At 43.9% G+C, this 25,031-nt stretch overlaps 1 protein-coding gene across 1 annotated transcript in view; it reads left to right on the top strand.

The window, feature by feature from the left end:
• Positions 1-24,375: 24,375 nt before the first annotated feature.
• The window catches only part of ST3GAL4 (ST3 beta-galactoside alpha-2,3-sialyltransferase 4), a 229,727-nt gene continuing 229,071 nt past the window's right edge, over positions 24,376-25,031 (top strand). The window contains exon 1 of the mRNA XM_040326193.1: positions 24,376-24,458. The gene's annotated coding sequence lies outside the window, so the exon portion shown is untranslated. The remainder of the gene's footprint in view (positions 24,459-25,031) is intronic.

The raw sequence follows: 25,031 nt of genomic DNA on the forward strand, positions 1-25,031 counted from the left end.
CCAGCCTAGCCAATCAACGGCCAGGGTGGAAACCGAAGAGGATCACGGGGACGCGCGTGGGACTTTCGAGGGGTCAGGTAAGTAAAACGGGGATTCGGGTGGGGGGCGCGTTACCGTCGGATGTTTTTTAACCTTAATGCATAGGATGCATTAAGGTGAAAAAACATTTTACCTTTACAACCCCTTTAAAGTGTGGTGGTTAGCAGACTTATGAGCTTGTTTTGTTGGTGCAAGAGCACCGCAGCACACCTGGCTACTTTTGATGCATCTCAGTCTGCGATCTGCTGTACAGGGATTGCAACACTGATACCAAATAATATTCAGGTACTTGCAGTACACGGCTGGCATGTAATAAAATACATTTATTGTTGTAATAATAAATGCAGAGCTGCAAAAATATTTTTAATATCTGCCTGGAGTTCAGCTTTAAATTATCTTCTTATATGAATATCCTATTCTAAATATGCCAGGATGCTTCAGGCTTTTCTTTACTTCCTGGGATCACACATGTAAAGAACAGGCTGTCTATGGACAGGGCATGAAATTGGTTTGTCACGTCTGAGGGTTCGCAGTTCTCTCCAGTCTGTGCATGGTCAGAAAGGGCCTTTTATTCTCAGCTTGATGATCCAAGCTGGAGGAATTAGAGGAGAAGGCGTTAAAAATGAGGACTTGGCAGCGAGGATGCAGCTGCTTGTTTGTATGTTGCTGGTTCTCACAGAGATAAGACGAGCAGCTTTTCTGGTCTCCGGGTAGCACATCCTGCATCCAACTGCTGGCACCTGAAACACTGACCTTCTTCCAACATTCCTCTATCATTGTGAAGGACACCATCTATCACACAGCGCTTTAAGCCCTCACTGGAGGGCTAGATAAATCCTCGGAACCAAGTACTCTGTGTGCCTTATTCCAAATGAGCTTATCTGTTGTTGCCGATAGAAGCAGGTAGATGATGGCATCTAGCCTTTATGGACACATTGTGTGAAAGAATTAATGTGCTTTTGAAATGCTGTTTAATTAGTCCTGGTAGTGCTTGATAAAAGCTAACACTAAAAGTATTGGGACCCCTGCCTTCAAACCAGGGGTTGACAAATTTGCTTGGAATCTAGGAGCCAGCTAAAAAAGTTAGCCAGAAAACGCACCCCGTCCCGACGAGCTTGCGCGCAGAAGCGAACACATACGTGAGTAGCGCCCGCATATGTAAACGGTGTTCAAACCACACATGTGAGGTATCGCCGCGATTGGTAGAGCGAGAGCAATAATTCTAGCCCTAGACCTCCTCTGTAACTCAAAACATGCAACCTGTAGATTTTTTTAAACGTCGCCTATGGAGATTTTAAAGGGTAAGTTTGTCGGCATTCCACGCAATTTTGAAGCGTGACATGTTGGGTATGAATTTACTCGGCGTAACATTATCTTTCATAATATAAAAAAAATGGGGATAACTTTACTGTTGTCTTATTTTTTTAATTAAAAAAAGTGTAATTTTTCCCCAAAAAAGTGCGCTTGTAAGACCGCTGCGCAAATACGGCGTGACAAAGTATTGCAATGATCGCCATTTTATTCTCTAGGGTGTTAGGATAAAAAATATATATAATGCTTGGGGGTTCCAATTAGAGGGAAGAAGATGGCAGTGAAAAATGACATTAGAATTGCTGTTTAACTTGTAATGCTTAACTTGTAATACCAACGGCTCACCACCAGATGGCGCCACCTTCCAAGCCAAGTCGCCAGGACACTATTTCTAGTCACCATGGCGACCTGGCGCCCAGGATTTGTCGATCCCTGCTTTAAACGCACATGAACTTTAATGGCATCCCAGTACTAGTCTGTAGGGATTAATATTGAAATGGCCCACCCTTTGCAGCTATAACAGCTTCAACTCTTCAAGGAAGACTGTCCACAAGGTTTAGGAGCCGAGACTGCTAGCCAGGCCTTCTCATCCAACATCAATGCCTGACCTCACAAATGCGATTCTGGAAGAATGGTCAAACATTCCCATAGACACTCCTAAACACTGTGTACAGCCTTCCCAGAAGAGTTAAAAATGTTATAGCTGCAAAGGGTGGGCCAACTCAATATTGAACCCTACAGACTAAAACTGGAATCCGTACAAGTAAGGAGGATAGAGGCATACTCCCCGCTGTGCCATTTGTATATGACAGCAGGGACTCACCACTGTCCTAATAAACTGATTAGGGTCTGGTGATCTAAAAAAAAATTCCAACAAGTTCAACAAAACCGAAATGTTAGAGTGAAATTTACTTCATTTATCTGACTTCTTTCCGGTCCGTCGCAACAGCACAGTGTGGTGTCATGCAGTGTTCTGTAGACAAATGCAGCATGCCTGTACTTTTTCTGCACTGCACCAGATATTGTGGTGTAAACAAGTCAAATTTCTATGTGCCCTTGTGGTGACTGGCATTTTATTCAGTGCAAAAAAAAGCAGTCACTGCACATAGTATGAATAAGCCCTAATTCTGATTGACTGTAATAAACACACTTGGGAGCCTTTCTTCCATCTCATTATTTGCATCTTCTGCAGTGAACTTAAAAGAACTCTGTCCCCTCGCCTTCCTATGTACTCCACATGGATAGAACTGAATGTGGTTCAGGATTTTGACTTTCTGGACCCTGAAACCTGTCTGCTGGGAGTTGAATTTCTCAGCCATTATTTTGGCAGCACCTGTTCCCGGGCCCCATCTGCACTGGGTTCTTACAACAAACTCTTTGTCTTGTTATGGAGCGGTTTCCACCCCCCCACCCTTCTCTAGAACGTCTATGGGGAATACACCAACTCGTCCTTTTTTCTGAGTCTCACTAATTAATATCCAGTCCCCGGATCTCATACTATGGCCTCCAATGACTCCATCTTGCCAGCATCTGGCACCAGCATGCTGTGTACATTGCCAGCGCAGCATTATCCTCTGTGACTAAGCTGCCAGAGTTACCTATCACTGGGCAGCTGCCATGTGACTTTCTTGTTCCTCTGTGAAAGTTCTACACCTTGTTAATATAGGCATTTTTAAGACAATTTGTCTGTTAAATATATTGACCCTCTGCCTGATCAGAAACACAAGTATGAAGAGAGATATATTTTTTAGAACAAAGCGGTAAATGTTGGGTAAAGTATCTTCTTCGCAGCATACCAGCTGTGCAAATAGTTTCATTATGGCTGTTGTCTTCATATTAACCACTTGCTTACTGGGCACTTATACTCTCTTCCTGCCCAGGCCAATTTTCAGCGCTGTCACTCTTTGAATGACAAATGTGTGGTCATGCTACACACTACCCATATGAACTTTTTATAATTTTTTTTTGCACAAATAGAGCTTTCTTTTGGTGGTATTTAGCCACTTCAGCCCCGGAGGATTTGGCTGCCCAATGACTGGGACACTTTTTGCGATTTGGCACTGCGTCACTTAAACTGACAATTGCGCGGTCGTGCAACAAAATTGACAAACTTTTTTTCCCACAAATAGAGCTTTCTTTTGGTGGTACTTGATCACCTCTGCTGTTTAAATTTTTTGCTATATAAACAAAAATAGAGCGACAATTTTTGAAAAAAAGCAAAATTTTTTACTTGTTACTAAAATAAATATCCCCCCAAAATTATATATATATATATATATATATATATATATATATATATATATATATATATATATATACACAGCCCTCAAAATTTCCACTCGCCTACTAGCATTTGGCGAGTGGATTTAAGCTGGGGGCGAGTGATGACAGGGCTGCATGACCAATCTCCCTCCAATCTGTGCCTACACTTAGAGTCCCGATGAGATTGGCGGCCGAAGAGGAAAGGTGCATGCTCGGGAAAAGTAGTCTGCACAGTACACAGGTGCTCTCCTTACAATTCTCATTAAGCCATGGGACCCAACAGTATGACCTCTCTGAGCCTGCCCCCCTCCCCCGGGCCCAGACCAATGTAGCTGGAGAGCAGAAAGTAATGAGTGAGGTGGAGGATTGCAAAAATTACCACTCCGGTGCAGCACTCACTGAAAGTTGCCCTGACATGAGAGCGGCAGCCTTCTAGTTTGTGCAGTTTTCTTCTCCTTGTGCTCTATGTAAGTGTCCAACAGTTTAGCCTGAGCACTGTGAACAGACTGGTCTCAATGTGTGCTGTGCGCTGTCAGTGTGCGCTGTGCTTTGGTGTCAATGGCTGTGCAGTTGTGTGGATCTCAGCGCTGGATTGTACTCCCTCCCACTGTGCTGCAGCTCCTCTCCTCTCTGCCAGCCTGAATAAAATTGGGAAGTGGGGACATGCAAGCGTGGAGCCGCACACACAGGCTCCTGATGATGAGATGAATAGGAGAGGGAGAGGGAGAGAGAGAGAGGATGGATGGAAGTTGCAGAGGAGACAGCAAGAGAATGGGGAAGAGACCCAGTTCTAGTGCCCTGTCCCTCTGGTCTGCCCCCAGTGCCCTGTCCCTCTGGTCTGCCCCCAGTGCCCTGTCCCATTTTGTTAAAGTTGTTGTTGGTAATATTTAATTTTGTAACTTGATTCTGCATAAAACATTGTCATTCCATGAGATAATCTACGAGGGCGTGTTTACGGGTGTAATTAGGCGCAGAATTAGGTGGGGCAACTGGTGGCGAGTAACTCTTGAGGCCTGGCTAGTAGCTCAGGACTTGAAATTTTGAGCCCTGTATATATATATATATATATATATATATAAATTCTTCCGTTTAGGCCGATACGTATTCTTCTACATATTTTTGGTAAAAAAATCGCTATAAACGTTTTTTGATTGGTTTGCGCAAAAGCTATAGCGTTACAAAATAGTTTTATGCCATTTTTTTTTTTTTTTTTTTACTATTAATAGCAGCGAGCAGTGATTTTTATCATGACTGCGACATTATGGCGCATACATTGGACACTTTTGATTCTATTTTGGGACCATTGTCATTTATACTGGCAGTGAAGGGGTTAACCACTAGGGGGCTAGGAAGGGGTTAAGTGTGTCCTAGGGAGTGATTCTAACTGTGGGGGTGTAGCTTACTGTGACACAACACTGATCACTGCTCCCGATGAGAGGGTGCAGACAATCGTCCTTTAAACAAGGCATCTCCCTGTTCTGTCTAGTGACACAGGCATCCCCCCATTCTGCAGCTCTGTGACACAATCGCGGGACACCGGCGGACATCAAACAAATGCCTTAACTTTAGAACCACTTTAATACTACAATAATAAAATATTAATCGGACATACCATAGCTTTTTTTGGTCTGATGTATAGGACTCTATGAAAAAAAATGCCCTAATGCAGGGGTGCCCAACCAGTGGCCCGGGGGCCACATGTGGCCCACAGAGCCCTCTGATGTGGCCCGTGACCTTTTGCTCTGGGATGGCTGGTTGGCAAGCCCAGATCGCCGATCCATCATCCCAGAGCATCATGTGTTGTGAAATTAAGCTGGCGGTAGAGAAACCAAGCGGCTGCGAGGCAGAGCCGCATAAGCCAACGCTTCCTGTATAGCAGCGCCTCCTGTCACAGAAGTGTTACCAAATATGGGCATATCTGTTCTGCAGTGGTTACTGGGCTGCTTTCAAACTGATCAGCAGGTGCACCGCCTACCTCCAATCCGATCCGCTAAAAAAAAAAAAAACATCCCCTTACGCCTGGGTGGATTGGATCCAAGGACCCATAGAGTAGAGTGGGCTGTGTCTGCTCTCGATATGCAGAGTGGACACAGACTTGTCATCCGCCCGATCCACTCATTGTGGCCCATGACCGGTTACCAAGTCACTTAGGTGGCTCTCGCTCTTCAAATCGTTGGGCATCCCTGTCCTAATGTAAAGCAACCCTGTCATAATCCTAAAAGCAATCCATGACAACCACCCTGAAAAAATAAACTGAATAGTTCTCTGCCCAGCAGGTAAAGAGGAAAGTCTTCACTAATGTCAAATGCAGCATGTGCATCTGGCACTTCTGGGTTTGAAGAATAGTGTGCTGCGCGCTAGGTGCTGTGCTTCCTTCTGCCCACACTTGGATCGCTAGAGGGTCCTGTAGTGACATAGGGTGTGGTAGGAAGAGCCACAGCACCCACCCAGCAGAGCGACAATTTCCTTTCCTATCCATCAGACAAAAAGTATTCTATTCCTCAGGGTGGCTGCCATTTAGTACTTTTAGGATAGTGACAAAGCTGCTCTAACGCAGACTCTCACCTTGTGACTTATTACAGTGTTGCAGTCTGATCACCGGGGTAGGGGAGAGAATGAGGAAATGGTACCTCTTGCCTGCAGCAGACTGATGATATCATCTCAGCCTTAAAAAAAGTGATGGACTGTAACACAAGTATGGCTTCGTCTTTTTTTCTTTTCAGGATACTATAGCTTTTTTAAATATATAATTTATATTGAAATTCTTACAATAAAAGGGTACAATAGTTTTATTGTAGAATGAAGTGAAAACAGGAGATACGATGCACCAAATATTCAGTACAATTTTTGAAGAACTTTTCTGATACACCCGGAAAGTATTCACAGCTCTTCACTTTTTCCACATTTTTATATTTTACATCCTTATTCCTAAATAGACTAAATTCTTTATTTTCCTTAATTCTACAAACAATACCCCATAATGACAATGCATGGCTACGCAAAAGAATGTATATATGTCCCCTTTAAGAATCAGCTTTGTAGACGCGCGTGCTGCAAGCTCCATGACTCTGACTGCGGTTCCCGGGGATTCGATGTCCGCGATCGTGTCACGGTGAGGGAGAACGGGGAAATGCTGATGTGTACAAGCATTTCCCCAGTCTTTCTAGTGACAGGACAGTGATCACAGCATCCTGTAATCGGAAGCGGTGATCACTGTCGTTTTACACACAGCCCATTCCCCCCTACAGTTAGAAGCACTCCCTAGGGCACACTTAACCCCTTCAGCGCCACCTAGTGGTTAACCCCTTTACTGCCAGTGTAATATTCACAGTAGTCAGTGCATTTTTATAGCACATAAAAATGACAGTGGTCCCAAAAATGTGTCAAAAGTGTCAGATTTGTCCGCCATAAATTCAGTCACAATAAAAATCGCTGATCGGCGCCATTACTAATAAAAAAAAAAAGAATAATAAAAATGCCATAATTCTATCCCCTATTTTGTAGATGCTATAACTTTTGCGCAAACCAATCAATATATGCTTATTGCAATTTTTTTTTTTACCAAAAATATGTAGAATACATATCGGCCTAAACTGAGGAAAACAAAATGCACTCTTCTTCCAAGCCATTTCTGGCGAGGCTAAAATTACTATAGAGTTGTCTTTGAAACCCAAAAATGTAACTTCCGCTTTAATTGCTGGTGGCCCTCTGACATGCCACATTTAGCATGTCATTTTGGGGGGGGGGGGGGGTTAACCAGGTTTTAGAGACACCAAGCTCCCACTTCCTGCAATCTTCTGGGACACAACACAGGTCCCAGAGGATTGCCCGGCCATTCACAGCAGGCAGTGCGCACCTGCCTGTGAAGCCACAGCCAGGCACCCACAGTTAGAATGCCGGCGCCGCTGAGAGGAAGGGGAGAGGAGTAAGGCTTTTTGCACCCGCATCTCTGGCCCATGGGACAGGTGAGTGTCTGATTATTAAAAGTCAGCAGCTTCACGTTTTGTAGCTGCTGACTTTTAAATTGGTGGAACTCCGCTTTAAGTGAGTGTTTTCAGTTGGCATTATTCCATGTTTATTTTGTGCACTGTTCATATGATTGATTTACTTGTGAGAATGTATTCTGTACAGCCATTCACCGTACACCTGCTTAAAACTTAAAAAAGGAATAAAAATATTGTAAAACAAAAATTCCCATAAATGCCAAGTATGACATAAATTTGGCCTAGGCCAGAAACTACGAAGAAAATATTCTACTTTTCTATCTATTCACTAATGCTAGCAGTATAAGGGATACAAATTGTTACTGTTGATTGAGAGAGTTTAGTTCAACTATTTATGATTTATAAAAATCAAATGAATACTTTTAAAACAACAACTTTTCATGCAAAATTCTACTAGTGTATGGCTAGCTTAAGTATGAGCACTTTGAATTTGCCTGATCAGATGAACAGGCCTCATCACTCCAGCAAAGGGCAATAGTAGTGTGCCATGGCTACAAAGTTGCGTGACTTTAAATCTGACATCCCTGCCTGACTTCATCACGGCTTGTTGAAGTTGCACCAAAATAGTGCAGGAACCTTTTTCTAAGTCGTAACGTCTTGAGTCGCAACGATTAGAAGGGTTCCATTGCTGTTCATAAGGCGCGTCTTGTCATGTGACTTTGAACTCTCAAGTCGCGTGACATGTTGCGGCAGTGCGAACCGGGGCTAACTATAACAACCGATCAGCATTGCACAGATCTCGATTAATAAAGTGAAATCAAATTGCTTAGTATGGATTTCTGCATTTTGCACATGTTGTCTGACTTTTGTGTAGTCTTCACGAATAAGCCCGTATGAGTTATTTTTACCCAGAACCCCTTACTGCTCATCTGCAGTTGCACCAGCTGGTTAAATTAGTTCATGTGTACTGATAGCAGGTGGTAAATCTTCAGTGGAAAGTGGAAAAAATGCATTATTGATATGGCTAATTTACACCTCAGAGTGTATCCACTACAATAGACTTGTCTGCATGGCAGATGAACGACTTTCTACATAGTACCTGAACAGATGGTAGTATATTCAGGGTTAAAGGAGGATTACGGCTGATGCCATGGCTTTTTTAAAAGCATACATACGTACAGTATACAACAAGAAATGTGTAAGGTATGTTACTGTATATTGTTCTCCTTATGCTTACCACTGGACAACATTGTATGACAATACAAGGCACCAGAGCCTCCTGAATGATTTTATTGTTTTTCTTTGAGAGGTTACAAAGTAGCCTAAATCCTTATATATCAATGGTGATAAAGTAAGAACTTGTGTTTTCACATTGATTGAATGCTGTGCCCCTAGACCTTTTGGGTCATGGGGCCTTGACTTTATCCTAAGTTTGATAAGTCCCACCCCTTTTTATTGCCAGCACCTTCCCTGCTCACTGAAATACACAGAGAGCTGACAGGGTTAAGGTTAATCTGTGCATTCTGCATGCAGCTTTAGGGTAGTTTCACACTGCCGCGCTGTGATTTGACCACAACGCGGGTGCAGCATAGTATACCCACAGTTTTCATGTGGGTTATCCGTGCTTTCTTATAGACTTCTATTAGTGTGGGCAATTTTTGGTGTGTTTTCTGAAAGCATGCAAAGTTGCAGCAAGACTTTTTGTGTGCTTTCAGAAAACTCACCAAAAATGTTGATCCTAATGCCGTGTACACACGATCGGAAATTCCAACAAGAAAACCGTGGATTTTTTTTCCAACAGAATTTTGTCTCAAACTTGTGTTGCATACACACGGTCACACAAAATTCAGACTGTCAAGAACGCGGTGACGTAAAACACTACAACAAGCCGAGAAAAGTTCAATGATCCCGAGCATGCGTCAAATTGATTCCGAGCATGTGTGTCTTTTTGCGCGTCGGATTTGCATACAGACTATCGAAAATTTCCGGCAAGTACTTTTTCCGTTGGAAAATTCTCAAATATTTGCTGTCGGAAATTCCGATGGAAAAAGTCAGATGGGGCTTACATACGGTCGGAATTTCTGATCGTGTGTATGCAGCATTATAGAAGTTTATGGGAAAGTGTGGGCAACCCGCACAAACTCCACAGGACACTGGGCTGCACCCAAACCGCAGCACAGCAGTGTGAAACCGTCCTAGGGCCAATTAATACCACATGCAGTCCAGTGTGTTTTTAATCTGCATCAAAAAAGCATGGACAGTAGTAACTAGGGGTGTAACGGATCGTCACCGATCCGTGATCCGAACGGGCCACCCCGTTCGGATCGGCACACCCCGCGATCCGCAGAGCGCTCCGGAGCCTAGGCCTAGGAAAGTCCCCGGCTTCGGCCTAGCTCCGGAGCGGCGGCCAGTCTGCTTGCCAGAGCCCAGCGTGACACGCCTCCCCGCCTCCCCGGGGAGGCGTGTCACGCTGTGCACTGGGCTCTAGCAAGCTGAATGGGAATGTTAGCAGTGAAGCACTGGTGTGAGAGGAGGGGGGGGAAAGGGGGAAAAAAGAGCACAATAGCAATTCACAGGGGTGGATTAAAGAGGAAGCAGGTGAGGCTGTTTGGGACTTAAAGTACAATCTTGATGTTTTTACAGCAAAAAAAAAAAAAAAAAAATATAAATATATATATATATATATTTTGCTGTAAAAACATCAAGATTGTACTTTAAGTCCCAAACAGCCTCACCTGCTTCCTCTTTAATCCACCCCTGTGAATTGCTATTGTGCTCTTTTTTCGGATCAGCAAAAAAAAAAAAAAAAAGGTTCCTTTTTTTAATTGGTCCAAAAAAAAATATATTAATAAATATATATATATATATATATATATATATATATATATATATATATATATATATATATATATATATATATATATATATATATATATTTTTTTTTTTTGGACCAATGAAAAAACGGACCCTTTTTTTTTTTTTTTTTGCTGATCCGAAAATGATCCGATCCGTGAGTTTTTTGATCCGTTGCACCCCTAGTAGTAACCATGGATTCCAATGGCATAGTTCACAATCGTGCAGTGCATTCTAGTGCAGTCAACAAAAGTATAACATGCTGTTTTTTTTCTGCATGGAATACGTCTGTAACAAAATCCAAAAAGGCAGGGAATGTGTTTTTGACTGCAATTTCTGTTGGTTGGTATGGAAAATCTGTGCGCCACGGCTGGACCTACTAAGGGGTAGGACCAGAGTTAATCAAAAAATACAAATATAAAGATAAAAGGAATACAGCTGCTCCCCAAATTCAGGTGACTGAAGCAATATGGAAAATGTGAGGGAGGGGGCGCTATGTCTAATTAAATCGTGAACATATATAAACATAATAATAAATGAATAATAGTCCATATATGAAAACATCCAAGTATGTGCTTATGAAAAATAAAAATTATAAGTGATAAATGAAAAATGAAAAATTGTATAAACAAAAAGTGTTCACACTTTTTGTTTATACAATTTTTCATTTATCACTTATAATTTTTATTTTTCATAAGCACATACTTGGATGTTTTCATATATGGACTATTATTCATTTATTATTATGTTTATATATGTTTATATATGTTCACGATTTAATTAGACATAGCGCCCCCTCCCTCACATTTTCCAATTTCTGTTGGTTGTTAGGCTCTATTCACACTAATGCATTTTTTGATGTGTTCACATCAATGCAAGGGTCAGGAATTTTTTTTAGTGGAAAATGCAGTGTTTTCCATGTAACAGACTTCAATGGACCTGCATCCAAAACGCAAGTGCCGCGATTTGCGTTTTTTTTTTTTTAACATATAGCTGGTTGCTAAGCAGGGGACGAGAAGCCGGCCGCCGCATCCTTAACAACCGATGAGTCATCAGCTGTCAGCGAGCTTACCGGCTAAAAAAAATTGTCCAAAAAAAAAAGCGTTGGGGTCCCCCCAAAATCCATACCGGACCCTTATCCGAGCATGCAGCCCGTCAGGAAAGGGAGGGGACGAGCGAGCACCCCCTCCTAAACCATACCAAGGCGCGTGCCCTCAACATGGGGGGATTGGCTGCACCCCCCACCTCAAAGCACCTTGCCCCCATGTTGATGGGAACAAGGGCTTCTTCCCGGCGACCCTTCCCCGTTGGTTGTCGGAGTCTGCGGGTGGGGGGCTTATCGGAATCTGGAAGCCACAAGGGGGCCCTCAGATCCTGGCCTTCCCCCTATGTGAATGAGTATGGGGTACATTGTACCCCTACCCAGTCATCAAAAAAAGGTAGTGCAGTGTTAAAAAATACTGTCCACGACGATGTAGAGCATCGGGGGCGGGGCAATCGGATTACGTCAACCCGGAGGCCCCACCCTTTGTGATGTCACCACTCGGGCATGATTGATCCATGACGTCACAAGGGGCGGGGCCTCCAGATGTAATTCGATTACCACGTTCCCATCATTATATAGGAAATGCTTGACATCGGCGCGGACAGATCAGCAGGATGCAGCATCGAAGGAGGGTCGTTGGGAGCGGCGGCAGAGGAAGAACACCGGACAAAGACGACGGAAGGAAGAAGAGCGGGAGAAGGAGAAGAGCCCGGAGGAGGAAGATGCGGGACAAGATCGAGGAAGAAACACCCAATCCTCCCATGGTGATGGCATGTGGCCTGGTATGGTTTGGGGGGGGGGGGGGCTCGCTCGCCCCCTCCCTTTCCTGACCTGCCAGGCTACATGCTCGGATAAGGGCCTGGTATGTACCTGGGGGGACACCCCACGCCATTTTTTTTCCCAATTTTTCAGCAATTCTTTGTTTTTACATTTAGCGGGAAGCTTGCTGACAGCTGATGGCTCATCGATTGTTAAGGACGTGGTGGCCCCCTCCTTAGCAACCATATACAGTGTAAAATAAACGCAAAACACGATAAAATCGCAGTTTAAATGCATGTTCAAAAATGTGGCAAGCACCGCAAAAAGCACTGCAGAAATGCTCAAAAGCAACATGCATAGATGTGAATGGCCGAGTCAGGCCAGCCGTAGACTGTTATGCCGCGTACACACGATAATTTTTCAGCATGAAAAAAATGTCGTTTTTCAGCATGTCCAAAAAACTAAGTTTTCCCAACTTCATCATTAAAAATGACGTTGCGCACACACCATCGTTTTAAAAAAATGATCTAGCAAAGCGCGGTGACGTACAACACGTACGACGGCACTATAAAGGGGAAGTTCCATTCATCTTTGGGCTGCTTTAGCCGATTCAGAGTTAGTAAGACGATTCGCACTTTTCTGTCTGTTACAGCGTGATGAATGTGCTTACTCCATTATGAATGGTAGTTTTACCAGAACGAGCGCTCCTGTCTCATAACTTGCTTCTGAGCATGCGCGGGTTTTTTACGTCGTTTTAGCCTACACACGATAACGACATAGTTTAAAACAACGTTAAAAAATGCAGCATGTTCGAAATTTTTTTTTAAAAAAATTGACGTTTTTTAAAAACAACGTTTTTTCATGCTGAAAAATGATCGTGTGTACGCGGCATTAGAACCATGTATGGGTAGGCTGAATGTTAAACATCCTGTTCTCTTGGCGCTCATATGTCTTCACCTGACGGGGACAGCCTTCCTCGCTTAACCACAAAATGTCTCAGCAGAAGGGTTTTCCCTGTTAGCACTGTCTGTGTTGATGGGGGAATTGTGTGAATTTCTGCACCATCTATGGCCTTCCTTTTAGGCTGCATTCATACACCTGAGGGTTTTCAAATCGTGGTAAAAACGCATGGCTTTCTTCCTGAAAACGATACACTCAGATGTGAACGCAGTCTTGGAGGATAAGGTGAGTTGCGATTCACGACAAAACAGCTGTATAATTATCAAGAGGAAATTGGATAAATCTACAAATCAGTTTCAGTATCTCCCATATACACAACTACATGAAAACTTTGCATTAATACCCAGAACTGTCTGTCTGCTCCACACATACGGTACTTTTTTTCTTTTATGTCATGTCTAATAACCATTCAGAGTTAGCAACTCATGAAATGATGTACTACCTTTTATGTATAATTATTTTGCGCTGTAAGGTATGATCATTTATCTTGCCATGTCTGGGTAGCTCAGATTTTCATGTCCTGCCTGCTGTCATTTTTAATAATATTAGTTAAAAGGAAAATGTTTGTTTATTTTTTTATGTCCTTTATAACTAACCTAATCATCATTATAAACGGACCCTGAGGCTTTCCTGTGGTAATCATTGCTCTTTTTCTAACCATTTTCCTGGGTATTGCATTACTTTCTCTCACACCATTTTCATCTGAAGTTCATACAGTACTTCTTTTTTTTTTTTTTTTTTCAGTTTTAAAAACCTTGTTCTGCAGTAAACAAAACCCAATTCCATGCTGTGATTTTAAAATGTGAACATAAACTACAAATGCTGTTCAGTGAAAATGTGCACACGCCCCAGAAAAAGCTAAATCGTTTCATAATCCCAGACAGATTGATTGGTAAGGCTGCTTTCACACCTGAGCGTGACCGCTTACAGGGGGATTTTTGGAGCTTGTTTTTTGACCTTTCATTCAGACTTGAGCATTTTGTTTTAGCCAATGATAAACTGGTTACTGAAAGAGGAGACTGTTGTTTAGGCTTGAAAAACTCTCATATTCAGGCACTCCTATTAAAGTCTTTGGGGTCGAACATGCACCCTTCTACTGGGAAAGGAGAAATGAGGGCGTTTTCTGAAAGTATTTTCCTCCAGTACCAGCAGCAATTGTAGGATAGGTGGTGGAAATGTCACTTATAGCAGCACTTCAATGAGGAGAAGCAACTCTGGAGAAATCAGAAGGCACTTGTAAGTGCAGCATTTCACAAATGTATTCAAGATCAACGGTTAAAAACACTTATGCCACGTACACAAAGATCGGTTCATCTGATGAAAACGGTCTGATGGACCGTTTTCATCAGACGAACCGATAGTGTGTGGGCCCCATCAGTTTTTTTCCCATCGTGAAAAAACTTAGAACCTGTTTTAAAATCTGATGGTTAAAAAAAAAGATTTAAAAAAACGATCGTCTGTGGCGAAATCCATTGGTTAGAAATCAACGCATGCTCAGAATCAAGTCGACGCATGCTCGGAAGCAGTGAACTTCATTTTTTTCAGCACGTTGTTGTGTTTTACGTCACCGCGTTCTGACATGATCGTTTTTTTAACTGATGGTGTGTAGGCAAGACTGATGAAAGTCAGCTTCATCGGATATCTGATGAAAAAATCCATCAGACCGTTTTCATCGGATGAACCGATCGTGTGTACAGGGCATTACAAGATTCATGTTAAAATGAGCATGTCTGCATAGTGTTCCTTGCAGAATCCTGCACTGATAGGAGGAGAAAAGTCAGCCAGCAGCTGTAACTACTGAAGAAAAGCAAGGAGGCAAGATGGCCGCCCCGCTTACGGGAAACCACGCTGGAATGTACAGGGCCAGAAATTACATCAGACGGTGGGCAAATTACCATGCTTGTTTTAACAGGAATCTTGTAAGTGTTTTTAACCGTTGATCTTAAAGCATTTGTTAACCCAAAAAAAAGATCCTGCTCCTTTTAAAGCATTTTATACAGCACAAGCAGTGTCATTTGGCCCCCTGTAACACCTAAAAATCCTGTCTGATCCTGCCCTCCTCTCTGTATGCTGACCATGATATATCAGGGCTGCTGAGCCCTGTCACTGTGGTCAGAGTACGTGCCTCCGTCATCCGCAGCTATCTGCAGCTCTCCTCTGCCTCCCTTTTGTCCTCTCCCCCCCCCCCCTCTCCACCCTGCCTGTCAGCTCTCACTAGCGCTGCTCTGCTCATCTCCTTGCTGTTTCAAAACTATCTCCTCTTTATATCATTCCCACTGTCAGATAATATGCTGTATCCTAGTGGCAGCGCTTTATATAAAAAAAAAAAACAGCAGATTTCTACCTGTTTTAACAGTATCTCCCAGCGATCATGTGACTCCACTTATTACTGCAGGGCTCGACAAAATCCAGTAATTGAGGCCGCGGCTTTGCGGCCTTCACAGAAGGAAGCTTAGGCCTGCAGAAGGCCGCAAAGCCCCGGCCTCCGCGGGCCTGTCGCGATCACGGGGCGGGGGAGGTGGGGGGCGCACGGAGACACAGGATCCTGTGTCTCTGTGCTCCCCCACCTCCCGCGGCGGGCCCGCGCCCATCGGTAATTGAGTCCGCGGCCTTCTGCAGGACTATGCTTCCTTCTGTGATCTGGCGCCATCTTGTGGTGGCCATTGGCATTACAAGTAAAACAGCAGTTCTAATGTGCCATCTCCTTCACTCTAATTGGAACCCCCAAACCTTATATATATATTTTTTATTCTAACACCCTAGAGAATAAAATGGCGGTCGTTGCAATACTTTTTGTCACACCGTATTTGTGCAGAGGTCTTACAAGCGAAATTTTTGGGGGAAAATACACTTTTTTTAAAAAAATAAGACAACAGTAAAGTTTGCCCAATTTTTTTTTTTATATTGTGAAAGATAATGTTACGCCGAGTAACTTGATACCCAACATGTCACGCTTCAAAATTGCGTCCGCTTGTGGAATGGCGACAAACTTTTACCCTTTAAAATCTCCATAGGCGACGTTTAAAAAAATTCTACAGGTTGCATGTTTTGAGTTAGAGGAGGTCTAGGGCTAGAATTATTGCTCTTGCTCTACCAATCACGGCGAAACCTCACGTGTGGTTTGAATACCGTTTACATATGCGGGCGCTACTCACATATGCGTTCGCTTCTGCGCGCGAGCTTGGCGGGGCGGGCCGCATTTTCTGGCTCTGAACTTTTTTTAGCTGGCTCCTAGATTCCAAGCAAATTTGTCAAACCCTGTATTACCGTATCACTTTTAAAGCCGTTGTGATTGGCTGCACTTTTTGGTTGCTTTACCTGCAAGGCATATTGTGCTAGTATGCATCTAATGCCAGTAAAAATCTCTAGAGGCTGCAAGCTTTTTATTTCTTTACTGGAGGTAGTTGTTGCTGTTTGAATTCAGAGCCAAATTATCCATTCACTGGAATCTATTAATGGCAGAGCAACTCAGATTGTTCTGGCAGGAGGGTGATGACATCACCACAAGTGTAGTTCATTTAGAACTTCCTGCAGCTCCATACCAGAAACGTTTGTACCCCCATATGGACCTGGGGCTGATTGTTTAAAGTAATTGTAAATGATCACCTTGTAAAACAACCCATTCAGTTTAAAAAATAAATTGGATGCAAAACATTTGTGAACAGATATAATTTTTTTTTTTTATCTTTTTAGGTGATTGCATTCGTTCTGTCCTCAGCTGCATAAGAGTTGGGGGAGGAGAAGCAACAGTACACTGAGCTTCCCAGCAAATGGCTGTGCAGGGAGGGGGGTGTCAGGACAAATCTAATCATTGGAGGAGAGCAGACTGAGTTCCCAGCACAGCTAGAGAACTGACCATGCTGAGTTTAGTGTGGTGAGTTTTTATTACAAAAGCTAGCAGGAACACCAGAGATTTCACACAAAGCAATACAAAGTGAACAGGAGACTTTCTTATACAAGTACATGGTACAGCATGCACATATCAGGAATATCAAATGTTGCATTTACATATTCTTTAAAGTTATTGTAAATGTGGTTTATATATATATATATATATATATATATATATATATATATATATATAATTTGTTATAGTTACCTGCTCTGTGCAACAGTTTTTTTTGCCAGCAAATATTTTTTTACATTCAGCTTTCAGCAGGAAACCAACCCCCCCCGTTGACAGCTGATGACTCATCGGTTGCCAAGGACACGGCGGACGGCTTCCTAGACCCCCCTTAGCAACCAGCTACATACAGGACCGCCTCCTGACCCCCCTTAGCAACCAGCTACATACAGGACCGCCTCCTGCACATATACATCGGCAGAATGGCACAAGCACATACAGGTACGTCTCCTTTAAGAGCCCAGCTGTGGGTCGCACGCGACCCAGTCCGAAGCTCCGTGGCCACGGGACCCGCGGATCCGATCGTCGCTGGTGTCCCGCGATTGGTCACAGGAGCTGTAGAACGGGGAGAGGTGTGTGTAAACACACCTTCTCCGTTCTTCACAGTGGCAATGTCAGTGATCGTCTGTTCCCTGATATAGGGAAAGATGATCAATAACGTCACAAGTCCAGCCCCGCCCCCTACAGTTAGAAACACATATGAGGTCACACTTAACCCCTACAGGGCCCCCTAGTGGTTAACTCCTAAACTGCAATTTTCACAGTAATCTTTGCATTTTTATAGCACTTTTTGCTGTGAAAATGACAATGGTCCCAAAAATGTGTCAAAATTGTCCGATGTTTCCGCCATAATGTCGCAGTCACGGAAAAAAAAAAAAAAACGCTGATTTCCGCCATTAGTAGTAAAAAAAAAAATATATATATTAATAAAAATGCCATAAAACTATCCCCTATTTTGTAAACGCTATAAATTTTGTGCAAAACAATCGTTAAACGCTTATTGCGATTTTTTTTACCAAAAATAGGTAGAAGAATACGTATCGGCAAAAAGTAAAAAATATTGAATTTTTTTAAAAATGGTCGCTCTATTTTTGTTGATAGCGCAAAAAATAAAAACCGCAAAAAATAAAAACCGCAGAGGTGATGAAATACCACCAAAAGAAAGCTCTATTTGTGGGAAAAAAAAGGACGCCAATTTTGTTTGGGAGCCACGTCGCACGACCGCGTAATTGTCGGTTAAAGCGACGCAGTGGCAAATCGCAAAAAGGGACAAGGTCCTTAACCTGCATATTGGTCCGGGTCTTAAGTGGTTAAAAAAAAAAACAAGTGTAAAATGCATGAAAACTGCATGCAAAAACTAATAATAAAACACTAGCTTAGAAACGGAAAAATGCACTGACAAACATGACTGAAAAACGCATCAAGCGCAGCCGCATAGATGTTAACCTAGATTAAAGTTGTTTATAATAGTTTAGGGGCAGTTGAGGTTACAGGCATTGGCCCGGATTCAGTAACAATTGCGCTTTTTTTATGGAGGCGCAGGGCAACGTTTTTGCCCTGCGCCCCCGCAATTTTTTTGCGCTGCCCTCGATTCACGGAGCAGAAGCTCCGTAAATTGCGCCGGCAAAATGCCCGGCGTGAGCGCGCCCATTTTAAAGGATCCCGTAGGGGGCTGGAATCCTTTAAATTAGACGCGTTCCCGCGCCGATCGTAGAGCGCATGCTCCGTCGGGAAACTTTCCCGACGTGCATTGCGGCAAATGACGTCGCAAGGACGTCATTTGCTTCAAAGTGAACGTGAATGGCGTCCAGCGCCATTCACGATTCACTTACGCAAACTACGTAAATTTCAAATTTCGCGATGCGGGGACGACGGGTATACGTAACATTGGCTGCCCCTGCTAATAGCAGGGGCAGCCTTGCGCAAAAACCGCCGTACGGAAACAACGTAAATTGCGTACGCAGGGCTCGCGCAACGTTGTGAATCGGTGTTAGTATGCAATTTGCATACTATACGCTGAGCACAACGGGAACGCCACCTAGCGGCCATCACAAGAATGCAGCCTAAGATATGCGGGCATAAGAGCCTTATGCCGCGCATATCTTAGGCTGCAGTCGGCGTAACGAGGTTCCTGAATCAGGAGCATTCGTTACGCCGGGGCAAGTAAGCAATTGCGCTGTGTAACCTATGGTTACACAGGCGCAATTGCTTCTTGAATCCAGGCCACTTTTTTTTAAAGCAGAAAAAAAACGTTCAGGACTGTAGTTTACTGGCATTTTAAACACCAAATGCTTGTAACCATGTGTAATCTCGGTAAACTGCGTTTATGAACGTTTGCGTTTTATAGGCGTTTTTAAAGCTGACATTTTTTTTCTTTTTGAACATATAAAAATTTTGAAAAAACACAAATTGCACCAAATGCTGTTGCCTGCATCAATGTCTAGTAGCAGCATCAAACTCTGGTCCTCTCATGCAATCTTTTATGTCTTCCGAGCAACAGCAACATCAGGAGCATTTCCTCACACATGCTCATGATTGGATCTATAGTGAAAAATTATAGCCGGATTCATAGAGAGATACGCCGTCGTAACTCTGAATCTACGCCGGTGTTAATTTAAGCGTATTCTGGAAACCAGATACGCTTAAATTAGGCTAAGATACGAGCGGCGTAAGTCTCCTACGCCGTCGTATCTTAAAGTGTAATTTTTAGGCTGCCCGCTAGGTGGCGCTTCCGTTGAGTTTGGCGTAGAATATGTAGATGACTAGATACGCCGATTCACGAACGTACGTGCGCCCGTCGCAGTAAAGATATGCTGTTTCCGTAAGAGATACACCGCGTAAAGATAAAGCTGCCCCCTAGGAGGCGTAGTCAATGTTAAGTATGGCTGTCATTCCCACGTCGAAATTTGAAAATTTTACGTCGTTTTCGGAAGTTGTCCGTGAATGGGGCTGGACGTAATTTACGTTCACGTCCAAACCAATACGTCCTTGCGGCGTACTTTGGAGCAATGCACACTGGAATATGTACACGGATGGCGCATGCGCCGTTCGTAAAAAACGTTAATCACGCTGGGTCACGAGTAATTTACATAAAAAAAACGCCCCCCATCCTCATTTGAATTAGGCGCGCTTACGCCGGCCCCATTTACGCTATGCCGCCGTAAGTTAGGAGGCAAGTGCTTTGTGAATACAGTACTTGCCTCTCTGACTTAAGGCGGCGTAGCGTAAATACGATACGCTGCGCCGCCTTAAGGATACGCGCCCCTACCTGAATCCGGCTATTAGACCGGTATCTACAAGCACACTGCTTCTCGCTTCTCCACAGAATGGCTGAAATGTAATAATTTACTTGTTTTTTTATGCATTGTAGACATTTTGGGAGTGTTTCCTGAGGCCTTTTTCTGACATTTGTTGTCAATTTTAAATTAGTATTTTTTTGCTAGAATATTACTTAGAAACCCCAAACATATATATATTTTTTTAGCAGAGACCCTAGAGAATAGAGAAGTCTGACTGAACTTGCACTATCTCATACCTGCACTCAATGTGAATGTGGGCTTATCCTACTTCACAGCTGTGTAGATCACCAATTCTAGGGTGGGGCTCCTTTCTGGTTATCAGCACATAGATAAATCTCTCTTCACTTCTACTGCTGTGTAAAGAAAAAAAATCATCTTTTAAATGTATCCTGTTGCCAGACCACTCATCGCAACAAAAGCCTTCCCATCTAAATGTGCATTTAACATGATTAGGTATGTTGTTTACCTGTGAAAATCTCCTTTTGTGTAGACAATAAAAAAGCCCAGAGACAGCTGCTTGGTGCCGTTATCTTGGATGTGATTTCAGCAGACTCCGAGCTGTCACTGAAGAGATGCTCTATTCTTCTTCCCTGGGAGCTACATAACAGTATCTCACAAAAGTGAGTACACCCCTCACATTTTTGTAAATATTTTATTATATCTTTTCATGTGACAACACTGAAGAAATTACACTTTGCTTCAATGTAAAGTAGTGAGTGTACAGCTTGTATAACAATGTAAATGTGGTGTTCCCTCAAAATAACTCAACACACAGCCATTAATGTCTAACCCGCTGGCAACAAAAGTGAGTACACCCCTAAGTGAAGATTTCCAATTGAGCCCAAAGTGTCAACATTTTGTGTGGTCACCATTATTTTCCAGCACTTCCTTAACCCTCTTGGGCATGGAGTTTACCAGAGCTTCACAGGTTGCTACTGGAGTCCTCTTCCACGCCTCCATGATGAGATCACAGAGCTGGTGGATGTTGGAGACCTTTGTGCTCCTCCACCTTCCGTTTGAGGATGCCCCACAGATGCTTAATAGGGTTTAGATCTGGAGATATGCTTTGCCAGTCCCTCAGCTTCTTTAGCAAGGCAGTGGTTGTCTTGGAGGTGTGTTTGGGGTCGTTATCATATTGGAATACTGCCCTGCGGCCCAGTCTCCGAAGGTAAGGGATCATGCTCATGATCATAAGCCCAGATTTACTCCCTTTGCCGCCCCAAGGCCGCTCCTTCAATGCTGCCCCCACACACACACACACACCATCACATAGGGGGCCTTCATCCAGACCGGCCCAGGGTACAGTGCACATCAGGGTACAGAGCCCAGCACATCGGGGCACACCACATCAGGGCACGGGACACACAGCCAATCAGGACACGGGGCACATCAGGGAACATAGCGCACATTGCACATTATGGGGCACATCGTTTACCAGCCATCATGCAGAGTAGCGCAGCTTGTGTAATAAGTTCTCTCTCATGTCACTCTGCTCCCTGGCGGCCTCTCTCTTCTCGTCCATCCCAGATGTCGCAAGCAAATTGGGATGGACGAGAAGAGCGGAGGGGCTGCCGGGGAGCAGAGTGACATGAGAGAGAACTTATTACATGTGCTTCCTGCGCTACTCTCGGCGCCGCCCCGAGGCCTGGTCTGGAATCTGGCCCTGGTCATAGTACATGTTGGCATTCATGGTTCCCTCAATGAACTGTAGCTCCCTAGTGCCGGCAGCACTCATGCAGCCCCAGACCATGACACTCCCACCATCATGCTTGACTGTAGGCAAGACACACTTGTCTTTGTACTCCTCACCTGGTTGCCACTACACACGCTTAACACCATCGGAACCAAATAAGTTTATCTTGGTCTCATCAGACCACAGGACATGGTTCCAGTAATCCATGTTTTTAGTCTGCTTGCCTTCAGCAAACTGTTTGCAGACTTTCTTGTGCATCATCTTTAGAAGAGGCTTTCTTTTGGGACAAGAGACATGCAGACCAATTTGATGCAGTGTGTGGCGTATGGTCTGAGCACTGACAGGCTGACCCCCCACCCCTTCAACCTCTGCAAAATAGCTGGCAGCACTCATACGTCTATTTGCCAAAGACCACCTCTGGATATGACACTGAGCATATGCACTCAACTTCTTTGGTCGACCATGGTGAGTCCTGTTCTGAGCAGGACCTGTCCTGTTAAACCGCTGTATGGTCTTGGCAATTTTCTTATAGATTAGGCCATTTTTATGTAGAGCAACAATTATTTTTTTCTGATCCTCAGAGATTACTTTGCCATGAGGTGCAATGTTGAACTTCCAGTGACCTGTATGAGAGAGTGAGAGCGATAACACCAAATTTAACACACCTGCTCCCCATTCACTCCTGAGACCTTGTAACACTAACGAATCCCATGGAACCGGGAAGGGAAAATGGTTAATTGGGCCCAATTGGGATATTTTCACTTAGGGGTATACTTGGTTTTGTTGCCAGCGGTGTAGACATTAATGGCTGTGTGTTGAGTTATTTTGAGGTGACAGCAAATTTACACTGTTACACAATCTGTACACTCACTACTTTACATTGCAGCAGAGTGTCATTTCTTCACTGTTGTCACATGAAAAGATATAATAATAAAATATTTACAAAAATGTTAGGGGTGTACTCACTTTTGTGAGATACTGTATGTAAGGAGGGGTGGAGGAGCTGGGCCAACGCACAGTATTTTGAATAGAAAAGCCTATGATGTGCAAGGAGGGAATGTGCTATGTTGGGGAGCTGACTGTGGAAAAGTTTGCCACAAATTCATCCTCTGAAAGGAACCTCACTATTGCCATCAGTGCAGCCGGATCAATGCCCATCTACAGCCTCGGAGGGGGATGGGACGAGCGCCAACAGATTACATACATAAGAATCTCCTGTGTACTTGGTGGCCTTCCTATTACAGAGGACGCTAAGTAAACAAGAGATTCTCCTGTATGTTATCTGACAGTACTCGTCCCGTCCCCTCCGAGGCTGACAAAACAATAAATACGGTGCTCTGGGATTCGTTGGGGGCCACAAAAGATATATATATATATATATAGGTGTGTATAGAAAAAGACATATATATATATATATATATATATATATCCAAATTACCAGTGGGCTGCATTAAACCAAAACGCGGGCCGCATTTGGCCCCCGGGCCGGACTTTTGGACATGCCTGCTATAGTGTATACTAAAACAAAAATTGTTTACTGTGCTCTGCTAAAGTGTTTGGCTTGAAGAAAAAGTGTCAACCCTACGTACAGCACGGTGTGGAGAGCGCAGTGGTCAGGCGTACACGACATGTGCACAGCATGAATTATGGTGTGCAGTGGTCTAATAGAGAAATGTAATGCGCCAAGCGTGATACAGTATTACTAAAGCGAGTGTTCATCAATTGATTTAGAACTCTGGTTACCCTGGGGCGTCTTCATAGGTTACACATGGCCAAGGCTTTGGTGACCTTACCTCTCACTACATCATTTACTGCACTGACCTGCCAATATCGCCCCCCCCCCCCCAATATTTTATTCTGTCCTTACACCCCATATATAATTTCCACTGACACCCCAATATCTGGCCCTGTCTCATGTCCTTACATCTCATTCCCCGAATACATAGTTCTCCTACCTTCACCCAATATCTGCCCCCATCTATCATCACGTCCTTACACCCCATTCCCAAGATACATCATTATCTCCAGTAACACCCCAATATCTGCCCCGTCTATTATGCTTACCCCCCCATTCCATGGATACAATGATGCCGCCCCCCGTCTATGTGTACAGGGTGGTTATCTCCTCTGATGTTCTCATACACTCTTCCTCTCCGGATGTAGGTTGGTGCTGGGTGCCGGCGCTGTACCCTCTGTTTGAGGCTGGCATTGGTGCCCCTTGTTCGGTGTCTCCTCCTCCTCCCGCTCATGTCACTGCTCTCCCCCCCTCCCTGGATGCTTTCTCCTCCCCCCTCCTCCGCCTCTCTCCCCCCTCCTCCGCCTCTCTCCCCCCGAAGCTCTTCTGCTGGTTCCATACACCCGATCACCCGGATTCCGCTCTCCTTCTCCGGTGAGTACAACCTCTGCCTGCCAGCTTTGTCTCCGGCGCTTTCTCTGCGGGCTTACCCAGTTGTCAGGCGGGCACCTGGCACTGCCCATGTCTGCTGCCTTTTGTTCTGCCAGCCGTGCCTGCCGCCCGAACCGGTGCGGTGTTCCCCCGCTGGGTGGCCGGGGCTGGGGGGTTACCGATGTGTGATCGGGGCTGTGCGGTGTTCATGTCTGCAGAGCACGCCGTGCATTGTGATGAAGTTACTCTGATAACGGGATCCGGGGGAGACACTGCATGGCTGTGCTCATGGCTGTCACTGTGTATGGGGATGTGTGTGTGTGTATATGGAGGTGTGTGTGTGTGTCTGTGTATATATGTATGGAGATGTGTGTGTCTGTGTATATAAAATATATATATGTGTATGTATGGAGATGTGTGTGTATATAATATATATGTGTGTAGGTGTGTATATGTATATATATATATATATATATATATATATATATATATATATATATATATTATAGATGTGTGTATGTAGTCTCTTCTGTGCACACGTCTGACCTGCCTGCTGGTGTTCATGTAGTTGTGTGT

This window comes from Rana temporaria, chromosome 10 (assembly GCF_905171775.1).
Source record: "Rana temporaria chromosome 10, aRanTem1.1, whole genome shotgun sequence".
NCBI lineage: Eukaryota > Metazoa > Chordata > Amphibia > Anura > Ranidae > Rana > Rana temporaria.